This window comes from Euphorbia lathyris, chromosome 6 (genome assembly GCF_963576675.1).
Source record: "Euphorbia lathyris chromosome 6, ddEupLath1.1, whole genome shotgun sequence".
NCBI classification, from domain to species: domain Eukaryota; kingdom Viridiplantae; phylum Streptophyta; class Magnoliopsida; order Malpighiales; family Euphorbiaceae; genus Euphorbia; species Euphorbia lathyris.
In genome coordinates, this window is record NC_088915.1 from 72,771,002 (window position 1) to 72,783,669 (window position 12,668).

Below are 12,668 nucleotides of genomic sequence, written 5' to 3' on the forward strand. Positions count from 1 at the left end.
TTGACACGTGGAAAAGCAAAAGGAAGAAAAATTCATATGTAAATAATGGATTTGAACTTACTTGGTGAGAGATATGATAAAGTTACAATAAAACCCGGATCCATTTTGTTCAACACCTTTTTATTCATCTTCCTCATTCCTCATGTGTTCTTGCTTTTATCTCCTCCCACCCTTTAAGAGTTTTCTCCACTCAACTGATTATTAGAGTTGAGATACTTGTTATGCACTTCAACTTCTTTCCGATCACACCTATCAGTCAGGGTTTGCAAAAACAAAATAAAAATAGTCCTTATGTATTTATGGGGGGCAATGTTTGGATTGCCTTTATTGTAAATTTTGCAATTTAATTCGTGCACATGTGATTTTATTTGTTTACATTTTATTCTCGTAATTGTCTAGCTATATTGATATAGGTTCATTTCAATTGTAATTGTTTACCATCAAACATTTGTATTCTTACTAGTTCATTATCAATGAAATACCCCTTTTTGACCAAATCTCGTGTCAATTTCAGCCTAATACCCAATAGCTTTAAATAATCAAGACAAGTTTCTATAAATTGGCTAGGAACTCAATAGAGAACTTTTCAATCATTGCCTCTCTCTTCAATGTTTTGGATTAAGATTTGAAGAGAAAATCCATAAACTTGATCCTCAGCATTAATTGAGAAGGTTGAAATTAGTCATTATTAATCTTTGCAAAATAGTATTTATGCTATTAATTAATTGCTTCTGCTAAATTGTCGCTATACCTCCAACAGGATTCTTTTATTGTTCATAATTAGATGTATTTTTTCTTGATGAATGATGAATGGTAATAATAAATATAAAATTTATTAATATAAAGTGGGACCGACTAAGTTATTTATATAGGTGTAATTTGATTCGAATATTTGAGCAAGTGAAAAATCCACATGAGCATTTTTATGTACAAAATTTTTTGCAACTCTTCACCATTTTCATGTAAGACGAAGAGCGCTTGATGTGTCGGTTAGGAGGACTGAAGAGTGATAAAAGGATGTAATGGTGAGGTGTAGGGGAAGACCTAAGAAAACTTGGAAGAGGGTGATTGATAGTGATATGAGTTTATTGGGGATTGAGTAAAATATCGAACTGGATAGGACAGAGTGGATGGAGAGAATTTATGTCAGATTGATTTCACCGTTTTATATGATAGTTCATGTTAGCCGACTGGGAGTCATTTCGGGACTAAGGCTTTGTTGTTGTTGCTGCATTCTCCTCCAATAATATCATCAAGATAAATGGGATATTTGTTTGGCTTCACAACCACCTGCTGTCTAACTTTGAAGACTATAGACTTTTAGGCAGATTTACCTTCTTCATTTATTCAAGTTCTTTAAAATGTTTTTGTATTAATGAATTTCCGTCATTTTGGAGTACATACACATTTATAGAATTAGTATTTACAATCAAGAAACGTTCATAAACAGTTTCCAATTTTTCCAATTCATTAGTACCAACTTCTTCAATTGGGACTTATTTTGACTGCATTGACTTTGAAAATCGTTTTGCTCATCTTTGATTCCGACATAACAGGGTGTTGTAGATTATGTGTTGTTACCATTTTCAGGTTTGTGGTGATTGAGGGTAGATTGCTCATAATATATAGATAGCGATAGTTTTCATCGAAGTATGTCATTAGTTGTTCCCAAGAATATTGCAGATTTTCCTTGTGGGCAGTGAAATGATCTACTAATGGTCTATCAATTCGGATCTTAGTTGTTGAGCATAACAAACTACTATCGATTTGTTTGGCTGTAGCCATTGTTTACAGATGCATACATTTTACTATGCAGGTTGAAAGCATAGTTTGAGTATCATATCAATGCTTTTGGGTCCTAACCAAGAGCTTCCTGCAAATGTTGAAGCGGCAGGAAGTGATCATATTTTGGCTGCTCCTTGTTTTTAAATAGTAACACAATTTGGTTTTAAAAGATTAGTCAATTTAGGTTTTCCATCTCTACTGATTTGTTTACATTAAGAGACTAACAAATGGAGTAAACAGTTGAGAAAGATTTTAGGAATTAATTTAAGTGTTTTAGAATGTTTGGAAGTTACTTTTAATATTTCTAAAAGTAAATAAGTTGCTTAAAGCCATATGAACAAAGACAATGAAAAAAAGAGAAATTCTGGTTCTTATATATTGAAGTTATGAATTCTTATATGTTGAAGGTCGTATTCTTCCTGCAAATCTGATTTTGATATGGTTTATATAGGTTCTTCACCTGAACAAAATTCTTCATATGGAAACAATTCTGATGACAAAAGAGATTACTTCAAATATATAAGGATTTCTACGTCAAAAGAATTTTGATATGGCTTCATCTTCAAAAGACAGTTTATTCATTTCCAATCTCAACATAACCACCTGTATGTTCTGAAACAGTTTATTAATTAAATTTGAAAAACTAAAAAGATAAGTTTTTATTTATATAACGAACGAAAATTTTGTACTTTCATGTACGAACATGTATGAAATGACTAAATAGTTGTGATGACTAGTGGAGAATTTCCGATAGGTTTCCGTCTCTGTGGGGGCGTCGTTGGGTTCGACGGGGGAAGCTCCGATGCCAAAGTCAGTATAGAAGAACAAGAGAGCAAACTGAATTGACAAAGGGTGAGTGAATGTGTACCTTGATAGCTCGAGATACTAGCTATATATAGTCATGAAGTTGTAACTTTTAGTAACTAGAAAGTCTCCATTAATGCTTCATTAATGGCGGTTACTGGTTTCCTTTAAACATGTCCTTTAGGAAATTGATTGCTCATTAATGGTCTTTATTGCGGGATCGGCTCAGCTGTTTCAATAGCGGATCGAATGGTTATGGCGATTCGCCTCACAGGTTCGCCCGCGGATCTCTGGTGGTGAGGTGTTAGTGATCCGCCTGTCGGATCTCTTTGCTCAATACGTCGTGATACTCCGGTATCAGGTGATCAACACATGACGTTCTATGCGAATATCTCTTTTGATCCTTGGGATAATATCACAATGTTATCAAGTTGATTAATACAAACTTTAAGAACCTTAAATTATATGTTCTTTTTTATTTGAGTTGTACATCTAAATTTGATTAATTAATCAATAACTATTATATGTAGTTAATTGCATTATGAAAAGCAGTATATATAATAAATAATGCATAAATTATGTAGGGGTAGTTTTAACCCGAAAAAATCATCAATTGAATCCTCATTAGAATCAATGTGTTTGAAAAGTTTCAGAATACACTATTTTTATTTTAGGATAAAATAATGATTCAATTGATAAAAATTTATCTAATTGTTTTCAACATGCACCATTTTAGGACTAGACAATGGCAAACTCAAACTTTTAACTACTTGCAGTGAAAAAAAAACCCCAACACTTATGATTATGGGTGCTGGTACTCGTTTAACCATTCCACTAAGATTAATTAGTTCGATCAGTTTATCATTCGATTGTTTTAAAAAACAATAACCATACACTAATCTATTAAATTAGGGGTGCACGTTCTTAATAATAGTTTTATTGAAATGGGCAGAACATTGTTCCTTTGGAAATAATTTTATAGAATATGAATAATATTAACGAAATATGTTTGATAATTAGAAAGATAATTTTGTTAACATCAAATATATATAAACAAGTTTTCATAATATTTGATGTTAGCTGTTAGTTGATTACATTAGCTGATTTGACTAGCTGTTTGTGTAGACATGTTTGGTAAAAATTAGCTGATTGATAATAGCGGTTTGTGCAAAAAGTCGAATAAGGGCATTAATTTTGGCGCAGGAAAAGAGAGAGTCTATCTATTAGGGTTAAAGAAGTCCATTAATTTTAATATTCCAAAACCCTAATTGAAAAAGCTCCTTATAAGAGGTTTTTCTAAATTAGCGTTTTCATCCCAAAACTCTCTCCACCAAACACTTCAATCAGTGGTTTCAGTGGTCAAACCTCTAAAATTAGTCAAAACCGCTCTTTTTATTCCAAAACGCTTTTTACCAAACAGGACCAAAATAAAATAAGAAGCTAAAATCTGGAAAACAATCTAAAATTGTATTCTGACACAATTACTCGGTTCACGAAAACATAAAATCCAAGATTGCATTAAAAACATCCATCATGATCTAATCAGAATTTTTTTTACATGCTACGTAAAAGGATTTGAGATGCGACAATTTCATGCTCATATTTGATAATGATCGTCTAATTAAATACTAAGTAAAAGGATTTTTTCTGTTTTAACTATGGACACAACCTCTATATAGGAATACTCTATGTAAGAATAACCTCCAATTTGTTATAAAAAATTTCGGTCCCAACTTGGGCCGGTTATAAATAAGAATAACCTCCCAAATGTTAATTGTTATACATAATCCAAGTCCCACCTTTAGAAACTATACCTCTATATAGGAATAATTATGTAAATAATGTATATATGTATTAAGGATTTAAACAAAATTTATTAAAAAATTTAAAAATTATTGAGATTAAATATGAGTTGGCACACAAATTCCAACTTTAACTATAAATTCTTACCATTTTCCCATAAAACTCTTTTCTTTATGTATTGGAAACTAAACTCAAAACTCTTCCAATTCTTTAGGTATTGGAAATAAAACTCGTAGACTTGATATGCTAAACATTAATTTGTTTTATTAATCTATTCCATTGTACATTGTGTACATTGTTTTATTAATCTATTCTATTGTACATTGTGCATATAAACTTTAAGTGTTGAATTTTTTTTTTTTTTTGTACCAAACTCTATATAAGAATAACCTCTCAATTGTTATACAAATTGTCCGGTCCCAAACGTATTCCTATATAGAGGTTTTACTGTAGTATGAAATTTGGGTAGCTGTATATATTTGAACATTCTTAGCTAGTTGCAAGATAACAACTCTACCATAACATATTGAGAATATCTTCCAACAGATTAATAACTTCCGCAGGAACCTTAATCACGAAATCAGTCCCCCAACGTTTTGAAGTTCAAATAAAAGCAAATTCCCCAAAAAAATAATTTACCAGAATGTAACATGTTTTACATGGTCTATTTCAAATTGAATGTGCCAACTGCACAACCTTACACACAAAAAAAAAAATGTTTATAAAGTTCTACATTTTTTAACAGAGGATGCAAATCAATCACCTCTCTCTCAAATGGATTCAGACAGTCAAATAACAAAGGGGTTACACATAGTAGTCAAATCAATCACCTCCTTCTGCCTCCCAAGCTCACTATAAAGGGGTTCCACCATGGCATGTCCAGAAAATTTTGGAAAGTTGAACAATTTTTGAGAAACTTTGATGGCAAAGTCTTTTCCACCATCTTTTATGCATTCTTAAGAAGGAATTCAACAAAGCTAAGAACAAGCTTACAATTATCATCGTTCCTTGAGAGGCCAATGATCTCAATCCTCTTTAAATGTGACACCAAGCAATTCAAAACTCTTCTCTTGGAATTCCAATAGGTCTTAGTAGAAACATTCAAGTCTGGGGAAGATGATGACCTAACACGATGACGTCGCCGTCCTCGTCCGCGCCGCCAGCCACCGGGGCTGCGCCATTCACGATCGCACACCTTTTTTCCAAGGATTCCTTTACTCAATCTAGCTCAGCCGTGCCGGACTCTCCGTGCATCAGGGTCGGGAAACGATCTCTGGGGGATTTTAGTATTGCCCACCTTTTCAGTAGGTCGGCGTTCTCTGCTGCCGCCGAGAGCCGCCCTAATCAATTGCCGCCGGGACATACTAACAAAGGTCAGACTCCGATTTACTTTGCCGCGGCTTTGACGGCAAACTCCAGCACTTCCATCAGACACGACATTGATAAGCTGCAGATTACAGATGAAGGAGGCTTCCGAGCAGTAAGGATTCCTCAATCTATTTATCAAGAACGTATTGAGGTATGTCAAAATTCTATTATTGGTAAAATAAGCCTCGCAAAAGGGGAGATGCCCTGGAAACACCAAGAATTGAAGCGGAAACTGAGCTCGATCTGGGGCTGTAAATCAAACTGGAAACTCATCTCGCTGGGGCGTGGCTTCTATCACATCCTTATGCCGTTTGCAGAGGCATTACAGGCGGTCTGGGGTCAGGGTGCAATCTCATTGAAGCCGGGTATTATGCGACTGATTCCTTGGTCTCCGGGTTTCAATCCGGATTCCCACAAAACAACATCTGCACAGGTTTGGGTTAGAATCCACAACCTTCCTTGGGAATACTGGGACAAGAGAATTATGGCTAGCATTGCAAGGGCGGTAGGAATCCCTTTGAGATTTGACAGAAACGCAATAGAAGGGGAGCTCGGTCACTATGCGAGAGTGCTGGTGGATGTGGACTTAGCTCAGGAGCTGCAATACAAACTGAGGATCGATACCGACTCTAGGATGCAATGGGTTCAGCTGGAATATGAGAACTTGCCCGCCTGGTGTTTGATATGCAAAACCATTGGCCACTTGGCTGCACTCTGTCGTCGTAACCCGGGGAAAGAAAATGCAAACAGACAGAATAAGGATTTTAAACCGAGGCAGCAACGTGTTCAACATGTGAAACAGGATTACACGAAAAAAAACTGAGGCTGGCCCCGGGGTATCTCGAGAGGTGGAAATCGAGCGGCAAGCTCCTGGGAATCAAGGTCCGTATTGGGCAGATTATGTTTCGGACTCTAGCAGTCAATCCGAATCGGACAATGAGATGGAACTGAGACCGTCAGACACTGCCATTCAGTTATACACCGGGCCCTCGTTTGAGAATTCACAAAGCAACCACCAGCTCCATCCAGATTTTCCCTCGCTGAAATTGTTTCTAAGAGAACAGGTCGCGGATGTTCCCCCGGAACGGAACTGGAGCTTGCCTATTACCATCGTCCGACCCACGAAGGACTTTATTATTGATATGGCTCATATGCATCGGGATAAAGGTCTTGTGAAGCTCTCTGATACAAGCCAATATACTGAACCTACGCCCATACTGCAGGAAGCAAATCATGAAATGGGGAAGGAATGGACCACTGTTAAAAGAAAAAAGCACACGGTAAAAGAGGTGCGGACTGTTGAAGCACGAGTCAAGAGACTCAACAGGACTCCCAAACGGTACTTATGAATTTCTTATTCTGGAATTGTAGGGGACTCAGCAACCCCAATACTCAAAGAGCTCTGAAGATGCTTTGTCAGACTCACAGGTTAATATAATTTGTATAGCTAAGCCGATGATAAATTTTGATGATGTTCACCCGCAGTTTTGGTCTTCGTTGGGATTTACGTTGATTGCTCATAATAACAGGCCAAGCTTGTGTCAGTCTATCTAGATCCTTGCTAAACCTAGTCTGGATTTATCTGTTTGTGATATTCATGAGCAGCATGTAACTATTGAGTTAAACTATCCTCCCATTCAGACTCGAATATCATTCGTGTATGGTAGAAATTCCGCGGCCGGAAGATCTGACTTGTGGAATGCCTTGGAAGCATACAACGCTCTCCCTCTCAAGGCCTGGCTTGTCATGGGCGATTTCAACGCCATCACGGGGGCTCATGAAAAAACGGGTCTGGCTCCCTCTCAGGCTTCTTGTTCTCAGTTCAGACACTTTATTGACCATTGTGATCTCATTGATGTGGAAACCTCAGGCCCTAAGTTTACATGGACCAACGGTCGCAGGGGTGACGCGCACGTCGAATGCAGATTAGATAGAGCTCTTGTTTCCTATACTTTCATTGATCAATGGTCTTCTATTGCCTGTTTGGCATTGCCCCATCACTGTTCCGATCACAATCCCTTACTATTGCTGTGCTCGGCTGGTTCCCCAAGAATTAGCAGATTTCATTTTCATGCCATGTGGATTACGCATTTATCTCTCCGGGATGTGGTAAAGGCTCACTGGTCGTCGGCTGGGATCTCACTTCCTTCGGCACAGATGCTTTGTCACAAGCTCCGTACTTTACGCCCAATCCTTCGCAAGTGGAACATCGAAGTTTTTGGTAAGGTTCAGGACAACATCAAACAGGCCAATGCTCGGCTTGCAGATATTCAGAATGATATCTCGGTCCAAGGGGCATCCCAGGGCTTACTGGACAGGGAATGTATTACGCAGGGAGATCTGGAACTGCAATTGCTAAGACAAGAGATAATGTTGAGGGAGAAAAGCCGCTGCAAATGGTTATCCGTGGGGGATCGGAACACTTCGTTCTTTCATAGAACTGCGAAATTGAAGAAAACTAGTGCTGGTACACAGTTCATGATGGTTAACGGCAATCTGACTGCTGATGCATCCATAATCTCACAGCATATTATTGAATTTTACCAATCCCTTTTCTCTAGCTCCCTTCCTTACGCAAATCTGAATGTGGTTAGCTCGGTCATTCCTCCTGCGGTTACCCGTGATGAGAATCAGATGCTCATTAACATTCCTTCAAGCGCAGAAATCAAAACAGTAGTATTCAGCTTATCAGCAGACAGCGCGCCAGGCCCGGACGGTTTCGGTGGTGTGTTTTATCAGAACTTTTGGGAGATCATTGGTCCTGATGTCTGTAATATGGTTATTGACTTCTTCAGAAGCGGGATGGTTTATCCGGGTATGAATTCTAATTTAATGGCTCTTATTCCCAAGGTTCCGGGTGCTAACAGGATTGAAAATTTCAGGCCAATTGTTATGAGTAACTTCAGTTACAAGATTATTGCTAAGATTTTAGCTGACAGGCTTGCTGTTGTTGCTTCAAAGATCGTCTCGCCAAACCAATTCGGTTTCGTCAAAGGGCGCAACATTCATCACTGTATTGCTGCGGCCTCTGAGGGCATCAATATGCTAAACAAGAAATGTTTCGGGGGGAACATGGCCCTCAAGATAGACATCAAGAAAGCTTTTGATACGATGGACTGGAATTTTCTTCTATCTATTTTAGATGCTTTTGGCTTCTCACTGCAGTTTAGGGATTGGATTCTAAATATCCTATCCTCTTCCAGAATCTCTGTAATGATAAATGGGGAACCTAAGGGTTATTTCAAATGCTCGAGAGGTGTCAGACAAGGTGATCCGTTATCTCCCATCCTATTTGGTATCGCGGAAGACTTTTTCAGCAGATGGCTGAGTAAAATGGAGAATGAAGGTATGTTCTCCAACATGTCATATACCAACTCTCACAATTTTCCATCGCACTTGCTATATGCGGACGATATGATGTTGTTTGGGAAAGCAAAAAAAGCTAATATGAAAGTTATTGATAATATCTTCAAGCTGTATGGTGAGTTGTCAGGCCAGTCAGTAAATTGGGATAAGTCCTCAGTATACTTTGGAACTCATGTGTCCTCGAGAAGACGTGAATCGCTGGCCGGAATACTGGGCATCCAGCAAGCAGCCTTACCTTTCACCTACTTAGGTGTTCCACTTTTTGTTGGGGCGCCAAAAGCAAGACACTTATCAGGCATGACCGATGGGTTTCTTGAGAGGTTCAGTAACTGGAAAGGCATGACGTTATCCTTTGCCGGCAGATTGACACTGATCAAATCGTCTTTCATAGGATCTTTTGTTCACGCCCTGTCTGTATACAGATGGCCTTGCAAACTAATGAATCGGATCAATCGAGCTCTCAGGAATTTCCTATGGTCCGGGAACACAGACCAAAAGAAATTGGTAACGGTTTCTTGGCTAGTTTGCTGTAGAAGTTTGGATGAAGACGGTCTTGGGATCAAAGAATTGGGCAGTTTTAACGCGGCTCTCCTTGGGAAACTCGTGTGGGAATTGATTCAGGGGAACTCATTTGCTACTAACCTGTTCAAGGGAAGATTTACCTACCCGTCTGGCCGCCCGCGAGTTCATATCAATTCCTCTTCGATTTGGCCTTCATGTAAGCCAACCTTCAAAGTCATTGAGATGAATATCAAATGGTGGATAGGTAAATACTATTCTCTTAAGTTCTAGACTGATCATTGGGTGAGGCCGCCAATTGCTGATCAGATGGGAATGTCTGCCGTTGCGCAAAGAGGTTTGGTGAACTCGGTGGAAGAATTCCTTGGGGATAATGAATGGTCGCATATTTAAAATTTGCCTCAGAACATCCAAAGCCAGATCAAGGAAGTGAAGCGGGTCTGCAACGACTCGGATATCTGTATCTGGGAGCCTGACAAATCTAGTAAATTTACAGTAAAAGGCTATTACAGACAACAACAGCCCTCATATGGGGCTCCCCCGCCTTGGTCCCGTTTCATTTGGGGAAAACAGTTGCCTCCGTCCCGGTCCTTCACGTGTTGGAGGATTATGCATAACAGGCTGGCCACGCACGATAACCTAGCAAAAAGGGGCGTGACAATGGCTTCTAGATGTATTCTTTGCAAGGCAGCCTCGGAAAACATTAATCATCTGTTCATGGACTGTGCGTTTTCTAAAAGGCTGTGGCACTATCTCGAGACCTCTTTTGGAGTGACCATCACCCCCTCAGGCAGCTTCCTGGTATTTTTTACAAATCTCATGAAGTTTAGGTTTGGGAGGCAGGTCTGGCATCTATGGAAAACTGCGGTTACAAGCTGTCTTTGGCTAATCTGGCGGGCTCGTAACTATGCAACCTTTGAGGAAGAGCTCCCTTCAATCCAAAATTACGGCACCCGGTTAAAGGTTTGCATCAGAGAATCCAACAGCATTCAAATTGGCTGCTGTTCTAGTCCAGCGGAAGAACGGATTCTTCGATCTCTTAGCATTCACCCATGTCCTCCGCCAGCCCCAAACATTACCTGTGTCCGCTGGCTCCTGCCGACGCAGGACTGGCTGAAAGTGAATACTGACGGGTCCGTCTTGGCTTCTGGAGCGTCCGGGGCTGGAGGAATTTTCAGGAACTCCCATGGTCTGGCCCGTGGTTGCTTCGCGTGTCATCTCGAAGCCTCAGATGCTTTCTCTGCTGAGATTAATGAAATCGCGATAGCTGTCAATTTCGCCTGGGAGAAGGGTTGGAAACGTTTGTGGATTGAATCAGACTCGGACAATGTGGTAAAACTTCTCTTGCACCAGAATCCGCTGGTCCCTTGGCAAGTCCGTAGCAGCTGGCTGAAGTGTCTCTCTCAATGCTCATCCATGGAGATTGCGATCACTCATATTTATAGGGAAGGAAACAGGGCGGCAGACGCGTTAGCCAAATTCGTAGCTCTGTCCGAAGGTACTAAATGGTGGAATGCTACACCTAGCTTCTGTCATGATTTCATCATGGAAGATATCTGTCAATTTCCTCACTTTAGATTCTCTTGATGATTTTCTCTTATTTTTTTCCTTCTTTGGCTCTTCTTTTGTATTTAACACTCTAGTTTCTCATTTATTTTATTTGGGTTTGTGGTCTGTCTCGGGGGTGCCAGCCTAGCTGGGATGCCCGAGCTCTCCTCAGTCGTCCCAGCCTTTCATCAAAAAAAAAAACATTCAAGTCTGGATCTTTGGTCCTTTCTAATTCTAACTGAAGACAAAGTGATTATAAGTCACAGGACTTTAACACCATATATATATATATATATATAGGAGGGCTCTTGTGAGAACCCTTTTTTAGGTGAGAACACTTTGTTATGTGAGAACACTCAAAACTACGTAGTTTTGAGTATGAAAATTAAGAAAAAAACACTAATGTTGGGGTGGATCGAACCTTGGCCTCCTCATTAACACTTCACACTATTTACTACTGAGCCAATTACTTTTCTTAAGTATTTTGTTGCGCGCTGCTTAATATACCACTGCTCTTGTAACTTCTATTGTTTAATATTTGACACATATATCGATTAAATACGCATAATAATCAATTATTAGTAGAAAAAAATGTGCATAATAATTAATTATTAATAGAAAAAAAAATCCAAGAACATGCTCTAATTTCATATTTATTTAATTCCTCTATATTTTTGTAATTTATGTTTTAAAATGTTAAGGACGATGTTCTAAATATTGTTACATATATTATAAACTTTATAATTTGTGTTCTAAAAATTAAGTATAATGTTTTAAAAAAATAGTAAATATATGAACCATTTTTTTTTGTTTGGTTAAAAAAAACTCATATTCTAAATAATATAACATATGTTCTAAAAAACATAACGTATGTTCTAAAGTTTATAGTTTGTGTTTCAAAAATTAAGTATAATGTTCTAAAAAAATCAGTAGATATCTGGATCGGTTTTTCATTTATTCTATAATATAATTTATAACTCATGTTCAAAAAAACATAAACATGTTATAAAAAATATGTCGTACAATAACAAAAAAAATATGTCGTACATTCTAAACTTCATAGTTCGTGTTTTAAAAGTTAAAATATATGTTGTAACGTATGTTTTACAAAATATATAGTTATGTTCTAAAAATTAAGTATAATGTTCTAAAAAATCAGTAGATATCTGGATCGTTTTTTCATTTGTTCTATAAATATAAGTTATAACTCATGTTCGAAAAAACATAACACATATTCTAAAAAACATAACGTATGTTCTAAAAAATATGTAGTACGTTCTAAACTTCATAGTTCGTGTTTTAAAAGTTATATATGTTCTAACGTATGTTTTAAAAAATACTCCCTCCATTCCATTATATAGGTCATTCTAGGAAATAAGTTTTTTCCCTAAATATAAGTCATTCTAGGATTCCAATGCTTATTGCCCAATAGTGACATGAGAGAGAATTATTTTTTGTATTGGTACATGTATTTT